This window comes from Phoca vitulina, unplaced genomic scaffold (assembly GCF_004348235.1).
Source record: "Phoca vitulina isolate PV1807 unplaced genomic scaffold, GSC_HSeal_1.0 scaffold17, whole genome shotgun sequence".
NCBI classification, from domain to species: domain Eukaryota; kingdom Metazoa; phylum Chordata; class Mammalia; order Carnivora; family Phocidae; genus Phoca; species Phoca vitulina.
In genome coordinates this window covers 22,484,811-22,505,421 of record NW_022589720.1, presented here as the reverse complement: position 1 = coordinate 22,505,421, position 20,611 = coordinate 22,484,811, and the positions used below count along the sequence as shown (strand labels likewise).

The window sequence follows — 20,611 nt, the reverse complement described above, 5'->3', positions numbered from 1 at the left end:
TAGTCAAAGATGGCTGAATTCTTTAGGTTCTATTTTCCAAGAAACCCATTACAAGAAGAATGTTTCTTGAGAAGAAAGTATGTTCCTTCTGACTTGAGTAGTCTCATCTCCAGTTCTTTTGTTTCGTAATTACATTCTCCATTACAACTGATTAAAACCTGAAATCGAATGTTAAGCATTTTTATTATTAGCACATAATTTATCAGGCCATGAGAAGAATATATAGAAGAATATATATATAATTCTCAATAAAATGAGAGAGAATGAGATAATATTAGAGAATTTGTTGTGAATTAAGCAGCTTTGCTTTAGATTTATACAAAAGCTTTTTAATTAGTACTTAAGCCATATGGATGTGAATACTACCTGTTACTGAAATTAGAAATATAGTACCTATTTGTAATCAATGTGAAATCAAATTAAGGGACTCCATAACACAGACATAGACATTCAGTACCTTTTGCATTACAATATGTTCGCTGATGTTTTAAAGAAGAACAACAATCACTACATAAAAATTACTGAGCCAGATCATGTCAAGTTCTTTAAGGAACAGATGTGCAGTTTTTATGGTTCACTCAAGAGTAGCAAACACATTATTGTTTCTAGAGTGCATACACTAAAACAATTATAAAGATGTCAAAATTATGTTTCATTGCTTCATCTTTTTCCAATAGGTGTGGTGGAAATTTGTCATGTTTTTCATCACATAGCAAGTTTTGACTATCCCTTATTTACGTTTAAGTAAATTCTCATACCATTATTTACTTCTCACCAAGGTATAAGTAAAAAAAAAAAAAAAAAATTGCTTTCTTACTCTCTCTTACAGCCAGAATAATTCCCAATGGTTCCATCTCAATTTTATTTATTTATTTATTTATTTTTTTTAGATTTTATTTATTTATTTGACAGAGAGAGACAGCGAGAGAGGGAACACAAGCAGGGGGAGTGGGAGAGGGAGAAGCAGGCCTCCCGGCGAGCAGGGAGCCCGATGCGGGGCTCGATCCCAGGACCCTGGGATCATGACCTGAGCCGAAGGCAGACGCTTAACGACTGAGCCACCCAGGCGCCCCTCCATCTCAATTTTAAAGATTTTATTTATTCATTTATTTGAGAGAGCGAGAGAGAGAGAGAGAGCACATGAGAGGGGGGAAGGTCAGAGGGAGAAGCAGACTCCCTGCCGAGCAGGGAGCCCGATGCAGGACTCGATCCCGGGACTCCAGGATCATGACCTGAGCCGAAGGCAGTCGCTTAACCAACTGAGCCACCCAGGCGCCCTCCATCTCAATTTTAAATATGAGATTCTCATCCAGAAACGGGCAATAAAGGCAGCAAACATGATACATTGTGCAAGCCTGGAAAATAATGAACAAATCACCTGGATTTCAGGGCCAAAATTAGAAAAAAAAAAAAGGTTTCTGGCATTCAGTGCCCATATCAACAGTGCCAGATTTGGTGACGCTATCTAGCCCTGCCAGCTGTGGTCTTTGATGTAATGTTCCCAGGTTAGGACATATGGCCATAGAGTAATCTCTATGCCTAACTTCACGACCGACCCAAAGATCCAAGTAATTTTCAGTAAATTTCATTTATACTTCAATTGGCTAGTTTCTTTCTTTTTTTTCTTTTTTTTTTTTCATCTAAGAATCCTCACTATATCAGAAATTGATGACAAATGTAGTTACAGGCCATAGAACCTCAAGGAAATGAAAACTCGTGTCTGGTTATTTGGCTTTATTGGATTACCAGGCAGGAAGGATGCAGCTGATATTGAAAAATGAGACTGGCGATCTTTGCTAGATAGTAGCAAAAGAGTTATTTAAATTTTCAACCGTGGCTACTGATATAATCTACCTATACTTAGTGTGTCTAGTGAGACGCTGTTGGCATTAGAAATATAAGGGCTATAGGATAGGCTGATTGTTTCTAATCTTACCATCATCTTACAGAAAAGTAACGACTCTTGATTTCTCAACCTAGGGAATGATTAGATAAATAGGAGTTGTCTATGACTGTGCTGGAAGAATTTATCTCTAAGTCACTGCAGAACTAAAGTAACCAAGAATCAAATTCAAAGGTTGCAGAATTGTAATGTTAATTTGAGTCATCATCTTCACTCGTTCTTTTATCTGAAACTCAGGGAAATCTTGTTAAAGTGTGAGACCTTGAGGATTTAAATGGAGCAATATGGGAGATATAGATCATTTAGATTATAGCAACTTTCCAAACCATACTGAATTTCCTTTGCCAGCAATAGTTACTCTTCTTTTCTTTCAGGTCTATTTATGTTTTGCTTAAATGTCTTACAATAATCTGTTTGGGGCAGGTGCCTTGTTGGGTATGTAGATATTTTTCAACCCCGACCCTGACCTCACTTCATTGCCTCCAATTTTATACTCAAGTCAATTCCTCTTTGTTTGGGAGTGTATGAGGTTTGACAAAGCTGGAGTAAAGTTTTCATAGCGGAATAGTTTCAAGATTTTGTGAGAAGAATATTACCAAAAATGTAAAGAAGGTAAGTGGAGATGAATTCTGATGATTTTAGGTCCTTAAAAGCATAGTATGAGAACTAATATGCATATACATACCAGAGATTCTGAATTCAATGCACTAGTTAAGCAGTGGACAAACTCTTTCTGCAAAAGGTCAGATAGCAAATATTTTTAACTTTACAGACCACATTATTTCTGTCATGACTTCTCAACTTTGCCATTGCATCAAGAAGATAGTTATAGTTGATACATAAATGAATAGACACAACTGTATTCCAATAAAAAGTTACAAAAGTTGGTAGTATGTTGGGTTTGACCTGTAGGCTGTAGTTTGTTGACCCTTGTGCTAGCTCACACATTACTAATAATTGTGAATGTTTGTTGATGTGGTTGACTGAAATCTCTGCTTCAGAGTAAACAGAAGCTAAACGAATTAGAAATGACAAAAGGATAAATTAAAAAAACTTAATTAGGGAGAAATCGATCACAGATTCCCCAAAACTAAGTTTCTGCCAAGGTCCTACTGTATGCTGGATGTGTAATTGAGAAGGGGGCTTCATGTATGGTGAAATAATACTTGGACTATCATCATGGTCTCTCACGCACATCTCAGATTTAAATTATTACACAGTCCTAAAGCTTCCTGAATGAATAAAAGGCTATTATTCTTAGAAAGAACCCTGTGACACATTAAATGTATATGCTGTAAATCTTCCTCCCAGCCTCCCTCAAAGAAATCTGTGGCAAATTGTCAGAATATTTACTCCAGGAGACTGGGAACTATTTAGAAAGATATTCATTATTAGAAACCCTCTTTTTTTTTTTTTTTAAAGATTTTATTTATTTATTTGACAGAGAGAGACACAGCGAGAGGGGGAATACAAGCAGGGGGAGTGGGGGAGGGAGAAGCAAGCTCCCCGGCTGAGCAGGGAGCCCGATGCGGGGCTCGATCCCAGGATCCTGGGATCGTGACCTGAGCCGAAGGCAGCCGCTTAACGACTGAGCCACCCAGGCGCCCCTATTAGAAACCCTCTTTAATTAACACCAATATAAGGGGACCAAAGCATGCCATTGTCAATCAGTCAACATAGAAGTTGACTAGGGCCTAGGCATTTAAGTTTTGGTTGAGTCCAACTCAAGGTGCATCCACCTGAACTACGAACACTGTCTGTCGTTATCTGTCCGTTCCTGAACGTAGAGCTAGAATTATGTGCTCAGCAACTGACAGAAGCCCCACATTTTATTTCCAATTCCTGGTTAGGAAGAGTCAAGTGAAATCTCTGGGATCTCTTTCTTTCAAAATAGTAAATCAAAACTCCTACTGCATTTCTCAGAAAATTATAGAGATGAGTGCCATCAAAGATGTGAAAAATGCATGCCATTTGCTATTACTTTTCTTTTGTCTTTGCAAAAAAGAGTTTGAGATAATTTCCATGTATCTTCATAAACATATTGAGTTGCACCTCCAAATGTGTTTGAGTATATGTATGTTTGAGTATGTTTAACTTAGCAAATAGATCTGGCGCCTGATATACAGCTATTGATCTAGACATTTGTTTTTTTTTTTTTTCAACATTCAAATAATCAAAATACTGAAAATGATTTGCTTTCATATGTCAAGGATCTTGAGACTTTTTGACACCTAATCACAGAAACATAGAAATTCTAAAACACTGTGCCAGTTTTGTCTATAAGAACTTAAATATTTCTTACATATAGATTCTTTTTTTTATTTTTACTTTTTTTAAAGATTTTATTTATTTATTTGAGACAGAGAGAATGAGAGAGAGAGAGCACATGAGAGGGGGGAGGGTCAGAGGGAGAAGCAGGCTCCCTGCCGAGCAGGGAGCCCGATGCGGGACTCGATCCAGGGACTCCAGGATCATGACCTGAGCCGAAGGCAGTCGCTTAACCAACTGAGCCACCCAGGCGCCCTCTTACATATAGATTCTAAGGCACTGTGCTAGTTTTGTTTTGTTCTGTTCGGTTTTGTTTTATTTTGTTTTCATTTGATTCAATACCATGATGACCTATTACTATGATTGCATCTTGCTAATAAAATGAACACGAGATGTAGCAGACACATTATATTTTGGTAAAGTTTATGTATGACAGAAAATGACAGATACATTACACTGTTAACTTTCTTGGTGTCCAAGCACTGGGGTTTTTAGGATATCGTTTCCCCGTGGAAGGTAACTGATTGCTTCTTATAGTCCCTATCCCTAACAGAATAAGAACAATGCTCCTGCCACTGACTACAATATGGATGAACTTAGAAGACATTATGCTAAGTGAATTATGCCAGATAGAGAAGAACAAATAGTTCATGATAATCACTTATATCAGGAATCTAATATAGTCAAACTTGCAGAAGCAGGGAGTAGAATGGTGGTTACCAAGGGTTGAGACAATAAAGAATCAGGGAGGTGTTGATCAAAGAGTGCATAGTTTCACTTATGCAAGATGAATAAGTCATAGAGATCTACTGTATCCAGCATAGTACATACAGTTAATATTACTGTATTGTACACTTAAACATTTGTTGAAGGTAGATCTTACATTAAATGTTCTTATAAAAAAAAGATGAGATAAAACTCCTAGGGGTGATGGATAAGTTTAGGACATTATATATGGTGACATTTTCATGGGTGTATACTTATCTTCAAGCTCATCAAGATGTACACATTAAATATGTAAAGCATTATTGTATGTCAATCATACCTCAGTAAAATAATAAAATAAAATAAAATAAAATAAATAAAAATTTTAAAGTCCACTGCCTGATGGGCTTCTTTGGGTATTTGAAATAATACAAACCACATTAGGATATGTTGCTGTGATCCATTTCCAGAGTGACTCAAAAGTTTGTCACTTTTGAGTGGACTGCAAAGCAAAGTCCATCAAACAAACTCAAATAGTACATCATGCAAGCAACTCTGTGATCTGGCCCCAGAGATCCAGTAAGTCCAAGAAAACTTGACATTTCCATTGGAAATCATGTATGTTAATTGCCTTCATGGAGCTTATATTCTAATGACACAGATAAAAATAATTTTATTTCTAATATAACATAAATTTTACATTTTTTCCATTTATTTGTCTTCTCTTGGAGACTAGAATGTAGAGTTTTCTATTTTGATATGTAGCTCATTTGTTCATTGCTATATGTCCAGAGGCTGACATACTGCTTGGTGTACAGTAGTAACTCAAAATTCAGTTATTCAAATCATGGCATTATAAGTGCTTTGAAGAAAATTAAAGCAGGTCAAGGATTAAGGGGAAGGAGGGTGACATGTTCTAAAACAATGACATCATTTAGTCCTTGTTTGGGGAATCTTTTGTCAAAAGTTAGTCTTCAACAAGCCCCTGAATAAAGTGAGGAAATGAGTCATGGAAAATTGGGGAGAAATTATTCTAGGCAGAAGCAATATCACTTAAAAAGTTCTTGAGGTAGGTGGCGCCTGGGTGGCTCAGTCGTTAAGCGTCTGCCTTCGGCTCAGGTCATGATCCCGGAGTCCTGGGATCGAGCCCCGCATCGGGTTCCCTGCTCTGCGGGAAGCCTGCTTCTCCCTCTCCCACTCCCCCTGCTTGTGTTCTCTCTCTCGCTGTGTATCTCTCTCTGTCAAATAAATAAACAAAATCTTTAAAAAAAAAAAAAAAAAAAAAAGTTCTTGAGGTAAGTGAGCTTTGTGTATTTAAGAAAAAAGCAGAAAAGTCAAATTATTTGAGATAAAGGAAGCAGGAAATTACAGGTTTTACTTTTAAAAAGGTGAGCAGAAGCTAGATCCTAGTGCTGTGGGCATGGTGAAGGATTTGGATTGCTGTTAATAAAGACACTAGATTTTTAAATAAGGAAGTTATATGGTCAGATTTATATTTTAAAAGATTTCTCTGACTTCTCTGTAGCAAAGAGACTTGTAGGTGTGTGTTGGTAACAGCAGAGGACCAATTAGGCTAAGGTTGCTGTAACAAAATGAAGAGTTGATGATGGCTTGGGTTAGACTGGTAGCCATGGTGGCCCAGGGTGGAGGTGGAAGTCACAGAGGTAATGGTATTAAACAGAGTAGTTGTGGATGTGTTTGTAGTGGTTGTGGTGGTGGGTGAGAGTGATAGCAGTAGTAGTGGGAGTAATGGTGGTTGTCTGTACTTTCTTCTTGTGAAATGGAGTTATTTCACAGAGGATGGCTATATGAATTCAATTAGCTGAAACAATAAAAGAATCAGAAATGTGCGGAGCAAAGTGAGCATCCAGTAAATGTTGACTGAATATATTATTTTGTTTCCTTAGCCATCAACGTAACTTACTCTTCCTCTTTCTAACTCTCTATGGCATGCTGACTCATACCAAGTAAAAATCTCTTCTCCAGGAACAGTGGCTCATACATCTTCCATTGATCATGTTTTATATTCTTTTCTGAATGTCACACTTTAAATGAGTAATTCACCTTGCTCAGACATTCTAGTTCCTCATCTTCAACTATCTGATTAATGTATGTCTTTTGAAGTACGTTAAAAATTTCTTATTACTTTTGAAGCTTTCTCCATCCTTCAAAAAAAGGAAGATTTTTTTGTAAATAAACACTTACCCAATAGACTTTTTCAATCATTTAGCATTTGACCATTCATTAATTATGAAATTATGAAAATAAACCAAAAATACATTAAAAATACATCAATAGATGCATGCACAATATAATATATTCACATAGGTTAATCTTACAATTTTGTGATAATAAAAAGTATGTATAGTTTTATTCTTTCAAGTAATAAACTAAAGAGTCAAAAGAGTATTGTTATTCCATTGTCAATACTGTTACAAAGAAATCTCACAGATATTTCATTTTTTCCTCCTTAGGGATTTCCAAAATGCTTACAATATTTAAGGCACAGGGATTTTTTTTACTCCTTACAGTTTTTTGGCTGGGACAAAACTATAAAAGGGGAAAAAAAAGGCACTAAGCACCTTTGTAGAATTTAAAGATTTCCATAATTTTAGTCACAGGAAAATAATTACATTCATCATTATTACATGTGTAATGTGTCTTCATTAGGATGAATAGGACTTCACTATATCTGTGTTGTCCTATCAAGGGCAAATGTGCTAATGTCAATTTCTCCTCATTGAAAGAACATCATCAGATTCTTTCATTTTGACAGAACATTCTGGAATAAATAGACAAAGTAGACATATATGTCTAGTTCATCTCAAGTAAATTTAAAGTTGAAGGAATTAATAATGAGGTAATGGAATTTTAGATGAGTTGCAGGGCTGATATGGATTTTGTCATGTTAATATCATCATGCATAACTGGAAACATCTGCCATCTGCTTTATTCTGTATGGTAATGTGGAGCTTCATATATCTATATAATAACACAGTAAGTCTTGTTACTCAAAAGATCTTATCTACAGTCGAATTAATGCTCTAAGACAATGAATGATTGGTGAGCCTTAGTTAATCTTTGTAATATAATTTATAATCCTGTCTAATATCATTAGACATAACATCCCTAGGAATGTAAGATGGAGGGAATATAGCAATATTTCATTTTAACTTTTTGGTACCTTTCCTGATTTGATATAAAAGTTTTAAAGTATCATTCTGCCTTTAAAAAATCTGTATGATTTCAATTATATTATAATCCTACAGTAATGAAATAAGTTCTCATAGAAAAAGTCAATGTATATGAAAGACTTACAGCATCATTTCAAGGACAAGACTTGAGGTTATACAAATCTGAATTCAAACCCTGCTTCAGTGAACTACCAAACTCTTGACCTTGGGTAAATTATATAATCTCAGACTTAGTGTCCTCAATCCAAAGAAGTGTTCTAAGGTTTTACTGAGAAAACAGGGATAAAGTGCTTAGTTTAGAAAACATGTAATAAATAATTCAATAAGCTGTAGCTACTATCATTACTTAAATGCCAAAAACTAAAGGTTGACTTCATAACTGAGGGAAATTTATGTGCATTCTCTATGAAAAAATGAAAATATTCTTGATAAAAGTCATATTATTTTATTATGAGGTATTACAATCTAAATATCAACTCTTTAGGATTGTTTAATCGGTGTTTATTTCAAACGGAAATACAAAAAAGTGGAAAAATTACTGTAATGCCTAATTGCATATGTTTAATAAACATTCATTTGGGGCGCCTGGGTGGCTCAGTCATTGGGCATCTGCCTTCGGCTCAGGTCATGATCCCAGGGTCCTGGGATCGAGCCCCGCATCGGGCTCCCTGCTCAGCAGGAAGCCTGCTTCTCCCTCTCCCACTCCCCCTGCTTGTGTTCCTGCTCTCGCTGTGTCTCTCTCTGTCAAATAAATAAATAAAATCTTTAAAAAATAAAAAAAAATAAAAAAAAATAATTATTTGTTATATCCCTCTTGAGAGGGTCACATATATATATTAAGACTTTCAAGTTATTTCTCTTTTTTAATATTCTCCAATACATTTTAAAAGATTTTATTTATTCATTTGAGACACAGAGATACAGAGAGAGAGAGAGAGAGCATGAGCAGGGGGAGAGGCAGAAGGAGAGGGAGAAGCAGGCTCTCCGCTGAGCCAGGAGCCCGATGTGGGCCTCGATCCCAGGACCCTGGGATCATGACCTGAGCTGAGGGCAGACGCTTAACCATCTGAGCCACCCAGGAGCCCCTCAAGTTATTTCTTGATAAGATAATCCAGTTGCTCAAATCTCTAACCCTCAACATTTATGATGGTGGTTGCCTGTACAGTGCATTGATAATTGTTATTTTGGTTTGAGGCAATTCTCTTTAAAGCTTCTTTCTTTTAAGATTTTAACTTACTGGGGCACCTGGGTGGCTCAGTCAGTTAAGCGGCTGCCTTCAGCTCAGGTCATGGTCCCAGGGTCCTGGGATCGAGCCCCGCATCAGGCTCCCTGCTCGGCAGGAACCCTGCTTCTCCCTCTCCCACTCCCCCTGCTTGTGTTCCCTCTCTTACTGTGTCTCTCTCTGTTAGATAAATAAATAAAATATTTAAAAAAAAAAAAAGATTTTAACTTACTTGGAGGTAAAAACATTCTTCATGATTTGTATCTCTTTAACACTTACTCATAATAGATCTTACACTAATGGCCAGTAAAGAATACCAACATATTTTCTTTTTATTGGAACAATAAAATGTTCCATTAAAATGGAAAAAGTAAATTGGGAAGATTGTTTCAGATGTTTTGATAATTAAATATCTCCAATTTTCTCAAATTATCTTAATTATTTTGTTCAATTCTGAGCCTCAAACACCTATGACAGTATAAATTTCATTTATTTTAATCAAATAATTTAGAAAAGGGGCCAGATCTTGACTCAGTTACTCAGTTTGACATTAAAAAAAAAAAAAAAAAAGTGTTGAAAATTTAGAACCCTCAGTCTGGACAAATGCAGTTCACCTGTGTTCTGGCACCACCTGAGCTGTGGGAATGCGCTCAAGTGACATGGAATTAAGTCACTCAATCAATTAAGAGGTTGAATACAGAGCATAAACAAGTTACACTGAAATATCAGCTCTTTAGAACTGAAAATGCTCTTCAGTAGACTCATTGAGTAAAAGCAGAGACCCAGAATGCCAGTATTAACTATTTTTATGTTTGCTTGAACAAATGTCCTAATCACTCTGCTCCTTTTTTCATTAAATATAAAAGTAAATTATTGTCCGTTTCTGTCCTCATATTCAAACACAAGATTATATATATTTAATATTATTTAATTTTATTTCTTAATTTTATTAATATTTCACAAATTATAGATAGTTGGAGTTTATGATTTTGTCATAAACATGTTAGTGGTGAATAGAGGAACTAGTAACCATATTTTCTTAATTCTACTTATTCAGCATTTATAGATACGAATATTTGAATATTATAATATATGAGCCTCAATCCTAGTAGGGAATTCATTTATGAACTGTAATATTAGTTAAGAAATTGTTCCATTATTATGAAAATACTAATGATGATGGTGATGATAGTGAAGTTAAGGAGAGAGAAGAGAAGGAGGAGGATAAAGGAACACTGTTTTGGCTTTTCAGTGAACAACAAAATGATTATCCCCCAGTAGAAAAATAAAAACACTTAGGTTTTTGTTATGATTATCAATAGAAAAACACATTAAGAAATGTAAAATAAAATAATAATTGAGATAACAAGTGTCTACATTCTATATCTTTGTCTCCAAGTAAATCCAAATGAATTATGAAACAAAGACCAAAGGAAAAACAGAGAGGTTTTTTTTTTTTTTTAAGATTTTATTTATTTATTTGAGAGAGAGTGTATGTGTGTGTGAGAGAGAGTGTGCATGAGCAGAGGAGAGGGGCAAAGGGAGAGGAAAAAGCAGATTCCCCACTGAACGGGGAGCTCTATGTGGGACTGGATCCCAGGGTTCTGGGATCATGACCTGAGCCAAAGGCAGACGCTTAACTGACTGAGCCATCCAGACACCCAAGAACAGATAATTTATTTTTTTATTTTTTTTTTAAGGATTTTATTTATTTGTTTGACAGAGAGAGACACAGCGAGAGCAGGAACACAAGCAGGGGGAGTGGGAGAGGGAGGAGCAGGCTTCCCGCTGAGCAGGGAGCCCAATGCGGGGCTTGATCCCAGGACCCTGGGATCATGACCTGAGCCGAAGGCAGAGGCCCAACGACTGAGCCACCCAGGTGCCCCAAGAACAGATAATTTTAAGACAGCTCATCAAGACATGTATGTTTCTGTAAGGACAACCTTTATGAATAGCTTTTCCTTTATGTTTTATTTTGTTTTTGTTTTTATGTTTTCTATAATAGTATTAAATTATGTGAAAATCAAATGGGAAGTCTAGCCATATTATTTTAATGAGGTAATTGTTATGTTAACAGAGATTTTTTTCTTATATATTTTAAGGAAATAATCTCCATGGTCAAAACATGGGCCTATGAATTATTTTTTAAATAATTTATTTGAATGATATATTTATTTAAAGATTTATTTATTTATTTATTTATTTGAGAGACAGAAAGAGAGAGTGAGTGGATGGGAAGGAGACAAGTAGACTCCCCGATGAATGGGGAGCCAGACTGGAGCTTAATCCCACACCCCTGAGATCATGACCTGAACTGAAATCAAGAGTTGGATGCTCAGCCGACTGAGTCACCCGGGAACCCCTTGAATGATATTTTTAAAATTATTACATATATGTTATTTTAAGCAATCATGTATTTCGTTTCTTGGATGTTGGACAGCTAATATTGGCAAGACCTATATTTAAAGATGTTATTTAGAGCTTCTTACATTATTGTGAGATTGGTCACTCTTTTTTTTATATTGTGGAATATAATGTATGGCAGTTAAACATTATATATATATATATGTCTGTTAATTTATCAACGTATTTAGAGAACGTTTTTACTCTTTATACACTATTTTAACATGATTCAACAACAAATATTTTATTTCTAAAAAATCAAATCACTTATAATTTCAGCCACATGAATTTGAATCTAAATATGATTAATTTGACTTTCTAAAGATATGCCAAAGCAAAAAGTTTCTTCCTATTAATTTATCAGAGTAATGTTTAAACATGGAGAAGGATTAGTTGAACAAGATAAATGATTTGAATTAATTTGTGACTCTGTTTATCAAAAGTCTGAGGTAAAAATAAAAAAAAAAAGAAATACCTCATACTTAAATCTATTAGTGGCATATTTTAATTCTATATAAACCCACAAAAATAAACCCTGAATCAAAGGGACATTTAGTAATTAAACACATTTCAGAAGTTATAAAATAATGTAAGATAGAAAAAGTCTGCATGTCCAAATAAATTGTTCTATAATTCTATAACTGAATATAATATAATGAAGTGATCTTTAAATATAATTAATATATGAAAATGATTTATTAATGACATTTTGTAAATTAGAAAGAATGTAAAAGCATGATGTCAATTTATACTTTTCTAATTTTCTGTAAAAATATGTGTGCATGTGTACGTGTGTATAAGCAAAGTAGATACAAATTCATATGAATTCTATGTAAAGTACATTAATTACCTTTTTATACATATCTGTACATACATACATATAACCTACATATATATGATATGTATAATATATTCATAATGTACATACACAACATAGAGTTATGGGGGTGAGGGAGAGAGAAAATATATGTTGAAATATTAACTATTATTACATTTAATTTGTGCATCTGTCAGAAAATAATTTTGACATAATGTTACATCATCAATAATGTGCAGTGAAAATAAAGTGAGAAAAGTTCCCTGGATAAAATGAATAAATATTATTTATGGTGTCAATGTCAATTGTAGTTTTATATAATTCAAATATTTGATCTACATTTTATTCATTCACTATTCATATATGTATTCAGCACTAAACTCATTTGACTATTTGTCATAGCTATAGTTTAATAGTACAAGATGAACAAGAGGAGAAAGACGCATAAGAAATACAACAACGTTCATCAAATATATGAGTTAAAGGGTATATAATATGGGGGTGCCTGGGTGGCTCAGTCGGTTAAGTGTCACTCTTGATTTTGGCTCAGTTCATTACCTGAGGGTCAGGAGATCAAGCTCCACAATGGGCTCTGTGCTTGGCGGGGAGTCTGCCTGAGATTCTCTGTCTCCCTCTCCCTCTGCCCTCATCCTCCACCACTTGCTCTCTCTCTCCCTCTCAAACAAAAACAAAACAAAACAAAACATGTACAAAATGGTGGCAAGTATATATTTACATGTATATATTTTTTCCTGGAGATGCAACAGGCAGAAAATAAATAAATAAATAAATAGGTCGTTTTCTTGAAAGAAATTTTCAATAAACATTTCACAGAAATTGGTGCTATAGTGGAAATGGCATTTATCAAAATCGTTCTGTACAAAGAATATTATCTCAGAGCTTCTTTTATCTTGCTTTCTTTTTGAAATGTAATCTTTAAATTTACATAGAGTGAAGTCAAGTTTTTGTTTCCATTTTTATAATTTTGGTATGTTCTCTGATCCTATATTTTTGTAATTTTTCAGAATGTCTTATAAATGCAATTATGCAGCATATAACTTGATAAGACTGGCATTTTTCACTCAACACAAGGATTTTGTGATTCATTCAAGTTGTTGCCTGTATTTGAGTCGATTATTTCTTATTGCTGAGTATCTTTCTGTTGTGTAAATATGCCATATTTTATATAACTAATTTACTCAACAGCAATAAATTCCCTACAGAACATTTGGGCTATTTCCATTGTTTGGCCATTATGAATAAAACTGTTATCAATATTTGCATACACATTTTAGTGTGAACATGAGTTTTAATTTCTCTAGGGAGAATGCTTAGGGAGAGATTGCTGGTTATAAGGTAATGTATGTTTAACTTTACAAGGAATGGCCAAACTGTTTTTTCAAAGTGGCTGTACCATTTTGCATTCTTGCTGGAAATATAGGACAGTTCTAGTTGCTCCAAATATTGGTCAAGATTTGGTATTGTCAGTTTATTTTTAATTTTACTCATTCTAATAGGTATATAATGATATCTTATTGTTTTCTTTTTTTCATTCACATCATGTTTTTATTTGTATTCAACTATAAGCAAAAGATAGAATTAATACAACATTCGGAAACTCCAGATTGATTGTCTTTTCTTACACAGAGGAAGAGTGACCAGTTCAACAGCCACAGATTTAGGATTTTCTGACAACCTCTCACTCAGCCTTGCAGCTCATCTAAATGGCCGTGTCTTTACCGCAAAACGACTTTCCCTATTGCTTCTTCCAGTATTGCTCTTTAAAGGAGCCAGAGCGTGACACTGACCCCTAATAACCAGTCCAAGGTGTATCATGTTAGGGGTTAGTGGACTTACCAGCCTCTGGCTGTCTTGGTGAGAGACATGGCCTTGAAAACACGACCCAGGAGTGCCATCACGTAAAATTCCAGAGGGGCTCACAAAGGCACGGCAAGGAATCTCTCTCTCTCTCTCTCTCTCTCTTTTTTTTTTTTTTTTTTTTTTTGTAAATCTCCCCTAAAGATTCTTTGATGCTCTGCTCTATTGTTGTAGACCCGGTCTTTTTACCTGAATTCTTTCTTCCTTAAATTCTAGGTTGTTATATTTACAACTTGATGACCCCATCCTACTACCAAAATATCCACCCCCCCATGGAGTTTAAATTTGATCAAAACATAAACCAGGGTGTGACCCCCTAGAATTATAGAGGACAGGCAGAAGGAAAAGTCACCCTAAACCACGGATTGCTCAGGCCCCGCCTGTGAGAATGGGAATGGGGAAAGGAGAGAAATCTACATGCATCACTGAATTTCATCGAGAACACTGCTGGAGATCTCCGGGAAGGTTTCTGTCTCCTAGTGTTCCGTTACTTCTCAGGCGGCTGGTCATAGAGTTTGGGCACATAGCCCATTCCGCCTGGTAACACGTGCTGGCCACCGGGGGGGGCCGTAGCTGTACTTTTGCAGAAAGATGCTAATTTGAATTGACCACGGTGGTCTCCAGATCGGTTGCTGAGAATGGGCTCATCACACTTCAGTGATCCATTCTGCTCATAAACCAGCCAGGCTGTCCCCTTGGGAGGCCCAGAGCCAACATAATCAGAGGATCGTGCCACTGCCGATGTCATCCCCCTTCATGTTGACCACCCAGAAATGGTGAGATTCCCTGTATTCCGTGTCCTTCCTGTGAGCATCCGGATCTGTCAAGACCAACGTGTAGAATTTACCTGAATCAAGGTCATCCCATGCAATACTGGTAGGCTGGTTCTTTTTTTTTTTTTTTTTTTAAGATTTTATTTATTTGACAGAGAGAGACACACAGAGAGAAGGAACACAAGCAGGGGGAGTGGGAGAGGGGGAAGCAGGCTTCCGGCAGAGCGGGGAGCCCAATGCGGGGCTAGATCCTAGGAGCTTGGGATCATGACCTGAGCCGAAGGCAGACGCTTAAGGACTGAGCCACCCAGGCGCCCTGGTGGGCCGGTTCTTAACCTGGGGGTGTTAGCACTTTGCCCAGCTGGTTGACCTTCAGCCCAGTATATTTGACCTGCATTGGGTGCTGCAGAGGCTTGTCTGCTTGCTGTAGGATCAAAGGCCCAGGCAATGTGCTGAGGTCCACCGGGAATCGCCGGCGCGAGTTGGGCAGACAGCTGGGAAGAGTCGCAGGAAGCAAGGGCACAGCCTGCCGCACTAACTCCCAGCGGGACCACTAATGGTGTCTTATTGTGTGTGTGTGTTTTAAAGATTTCTTGATTTACTTGAGAGAGAGAGAGGGAGCAGGGGGAGGGGCAGAGGCAGAGGGAGAGAAAAACCCAAATAGACTCCATGCGGAGAGCAGAGCCCCATGTTGGGGGCTCCATCCCTCGACCCATGAAATCATGACAGGAGAGGAAACCAAGAGTTGTCCGCTCGGCCGAATGTGCCAGCCAGGTGCCCCCTTATTGTGGTTTTAATTTGAATTTCTTTAATGGTAATGATAGTTGAGCATTTTTTCTTGTTCTCATTGCCATACATCTTATTTGGTGAAGTACATGCTCAAGGATATTACTAATTTTAAAAATTGGATTGTATGTTTTCTTATTTGTGATCTTGGCAGGCCTTTACATATTCTGTATACTTGTCCTTTGCTGGATATGCAGTTTTCTCTGAATATGTAGCGTATTTTTTCATTCTCTTGACAGTGTCTTTCATAGAGAAAAAATTTAGATTTTGATTAAATCCAGATTTTTTGTGTGTGCATTTTAACAATATGCCTTTGATGTCATGTCTAAAAATTCTTTGCCTAAGTCAACATTATGGAGATTTGTGTGTGTGTGTTTTCTTCTAAATTTTTATTTTACATTTTATATTTAGAACTATAATCAATTTTCAGTGAATTTTTTATAAGGTGTGAAGTTTTAGTCAAGGTTTCTTTTTTTTTTTAATTGTGTATTGATGTTCAATTGTCCCAGCAGCATTTGTTGAAGAAAGACCAGACTTTCTCTATTGAATGATGTCTGTAAATTTGTCAAAATTAATTATCCATAATTGTATAAATTTATTTCTAGACTCTATTTTGCTTTATGAATGTATTTGGGAATATCCTTGCCTATTTTTACAATAAATTCTGCCAGAATTTGATTAAAATTTTGCTAAATCTATAGATCAATTTGTGGAGAAGTTATAGCTTAATAATATTGAGCTTTCCAACCTGTGAACATGCTACGTCTCTCCAATTATTTATGATAAATTTTTATTACTTTTTTTTTCATTTTCAGTATACATATCATGTATATGTTTTGCTTGGTTTACACTAAAGTATTTCATTTGATATATATGTTTTCATTCTCTTTCTCTCTATATATATATATAAATATTTCAATTTTAAATTATGTATTGTTAGCATATAGAATCATGATTGATTTTTGTGCAGTTCTCTTATGTCACATGTCCTTGCTAATTTTATGAATTAAGTCTAGAAATTTCTTTTGAGAATTCCTTCAACTTTTAGAATAGTAGTTACAAGATATCTTATACTGAGCTGGTATAAGAGGATTTTTTTTTTTTTTTGGTATAAGAGGTTTTACAATGTTTATTAAAGTTGAACATTCACATAACCTATGCATTATAATTCAACCTCTGTGTATATATTTCAAAGAAAAATTGCAAAAATGTAAAAAAAATGCATGGGAGATACAGACTGAATTATTTATCCCAGTATTGTTTACAAAAACAGATATTAGGAACAGTCTAGATTTCAGAATTGCATTGTACGCATATAATAAATTATTATACAACACGGAGCAACATCAGTGATGCTCATGAACACATGTTTATGAAAACAAAGCAATTGGTAGAAATTTATTCACAGGATGAAAACATATCAAACATATAGAACGTGTGATACTGTACCCTATGTTAATTAAGGACATATTTACTTACAGTAAAAGTATGATGCCTGAAAATAAACAGTAAATTTAAGGTGACCACTTCTATGTATTAGAGAGAAGGTGAAAGCAGCATGAGAATGTGGTTCAAAGCAAGTAGTAGTTTATAATTTCTATAATGTATTATTTGATTATTATTTTTAGCTAGATAATAAGTAATAGCTGTTCCTCACATCTTATATTGCATGTTAATGTTTGAAAAATAATTCTTAAAAAGTCATAAATAGTATGTTCATAGTTCCGGACTCCCATTAAGCATCTATTTAAAACTAAGCTAGAGCTCTTCATTTTCACAGATGTCAGACGGGACTTTCAGCAGTATTTCTACTTCTGCTCCTTCAGCATTGTCATTGCTTCATCAGTGAGTAATAGCCAATGGAAAAAGATTCTCATCAATAAAAAAGTACAGAGAACACATATTTCTCTAACACAGAAACCCAAAATGCCGCCATTTAGCTTTTCCAGATTGGCCATATTTCAGGACAGATAACAGTAGTATTTATCAATTGTGGCTAAAAGTTTGGTTGACGTTGTTCTCCTGAACAGGAAAGAAGAAATGGTTTAAGAATTGATCAATGCATCACATAAAACACCATCAGTGACAGAGTATATAACTGTCAGTTGTCAATGATTAGCAAATTTATTGGGAAAAGACTACTTTGATAAGAGGAAGAAAACAATAACATCTGAACCCACCAGCGAAAGAGTTATGAGCACTTGTGAGGAAAAAGATGCATCAATGAACGTTTGGAAGGACACTGGACCATATAGTAACTTCTTTCTCAAAAACTGGGACCGATTGCTCTCAGTGAACTGAAGCCTATTGTATTACTTACAGCTGAGTGAATAAATGGTTTGTGATACATTATGCATAGAATCTAAATGACAGAGTATGAGTTTTAAGAAAGATACAAAAATGTTAAAACATATACTCAATATTCCATGGGAACTCAGGAAATTTAGGGAGGTTTTATAGTAGTGAATTTTGACTTTAAGAGTATGAATCTCCTAAATGGTGAAAGAGAGGGGCAATGAACTAGACTGAAAACATGAGACACATATATCAATGTGGGAAAAACAACATGGAGAAATGTTATGTCAATGTGGTATGGAAGGTGCAGAAGTGGTTAGTGTTTCTTCTGGAAGATTAATCTAGTTCTTGTTAGAAAGCCTTTCAGGGTGTACAAAGAAATCCCCTGTCCCCTGTAGACAAGAAAAGAGAGACAGAAGTGGATTAGCAATGGAAATGCAAGATTGAATATACACTTAAAATTAACTTTGAAAGTGGGAGTCAGGAGGCTAGTCACTAGACATAGGGAGAAAATAGAAAATTGATGTTGTGATTAGAAAGAAAAAGGGCAAGATATTTATATTTATTGTTACAACTTAACTTTAGAAAGCTGTAATAGTGGCCTAGGCAACACATGATGAAAACCTGAACAGAGGCAGGAGGAACGGGCTGCCGAGGAAGGCATACACTTGGAATGTAGGACACAATAGCCAATTACCCATCCCTTCCTTTTTTATTTAAGAAAAAAAGTTGAATAAAGAAAATGTTCATTTTTCATGTGTGGTCAAACTATGGTAGGTGCTATGAAAATAAACTCCAGCTCACAGAGATTGAACGGTAGGGCTACTACTATTGGCCACAAATCGAGAAATTTCCATGCTGATGTGCAGCAGTTAATTTGTCGTGGTGTTTCTGATATTTTGTCGCAGACCAAAATAGTTCTCATTTATTATCCATGGATTGCTTTAATTTTATTGTATCTGACAGGGATCACTTAATTGAGAAGGGCAAGTAAGCTATTTTCTCTCCCCTAAAACACATCTCCATCTGTCATAGCATCTAATATAGCGCCACTAGGATCACAGAGTTCAATCAATAGTTTACAATCACTGGTTAAACTATAAATACTCCTAGAGGGTATAAAACCTTAAACTATTTCAGTTTTAGCAGGAATCAGATTATCATATATTTTTGAACAATGATAATGAGGGTAGAAGGAACACTTGGAGACCCAAACATAAAATAAGCGAGGTATGAAAGACACACGGCCTGTTTGAAATTTTACTAGACTGCGACTCTGATCCTTCTATCTCTTGTCTTCAGTGTGGTCTCTGCTTATATATATTTTGGCTTACTTCATGACATTCTGTCTGTGTAAGAGGGGAGGGAAATTATACAGTGTTATAATACAATTGCCTGAGTAAATAATCCCACCTGCAACCACTTAACCGACTAGCTGAAAAGTATCAGATCTGTGGGTATCTCTGATATCGTCCAGGTGCTTCTAAAAAAGTGTACGTACCGAAACCAAAGTTACAATAACCACAGGCCCATCAATTTGTAGAGACTACATTCATACAGACAGAGAGATAGATGCATGATAGAAATAACCATGGATATAGATATTCGCATAAGATTTATCTATCATCTACAGACACACATTTATAGCAACAGGTAGTGCCCTATGTGTCAGATGGGGAACCAGAAATGTTCTTTTCCCTTGCCACTTTTATCTATTGTTCCTTGTGCTTATATTTTCAGTCAACGATACTGTAGAGTGAAGGGGTTAAGTAATTTCCCCTAGATTAAAAGTCTCTTGAGTAGTGGATAGAATGAAAACTTAAATCTAAGCAACTTGACTCCAAAAATATAATGTCAATCTCTGGAGCATAAAAGAGGAAACATTTTGTGGGAAGTCAAATAACGTGCCATTTATTACAAGAGATTTCTAAGTTCGTACAGTGAAGGGAATCCTTACACTTTTACTGAGCATTTGTATTTAAAAAGACCCTATAGGTAAATAGTAAGTGAACATGACATTAGAATGAGAGGAAGTGGTTTTCTGTGAAAGGACTCACACACAGATAGTAACATGTTGTAAGGGAAAAAATAAAGTCAACTCAAAACTGTCTCTTCCTTTGTCTTTTTTTTTTTTTTTTTTTTTTTGATGTTTAAAACTGTGGCACAGACATAAGACAGGAGCTGGATAAAAGCATGTTGACAGGCCCTCCTCAAGCTCAGCAAGTACATTTGGAATAGAAAACATGTAAGTAAAATTAAATTTTTACACCTCTGCTATGCTTAAGGCAGTTTTATAGCAGATCTTTTTATTTTTACAATTTTATTCATATTTGGTTTTTATGAAACTATATTATTCCAACCTTTCCT

At 35.5% G+C, this 20,611-nt stretch overlaps 1 pseudogene; it reads right to left on the bottom strand.

The window, feature by feature from the left end:
- Window positions 1-14,877: 14,877 nt before the first annotated feature.
- Window positions 14,878-19,101, bottom strand: LOC116639064 (annotated as a pseudogene).
- Between the last annotated feature and the right edge of the window lie 1,510 nt (window positions 19,102-20,611).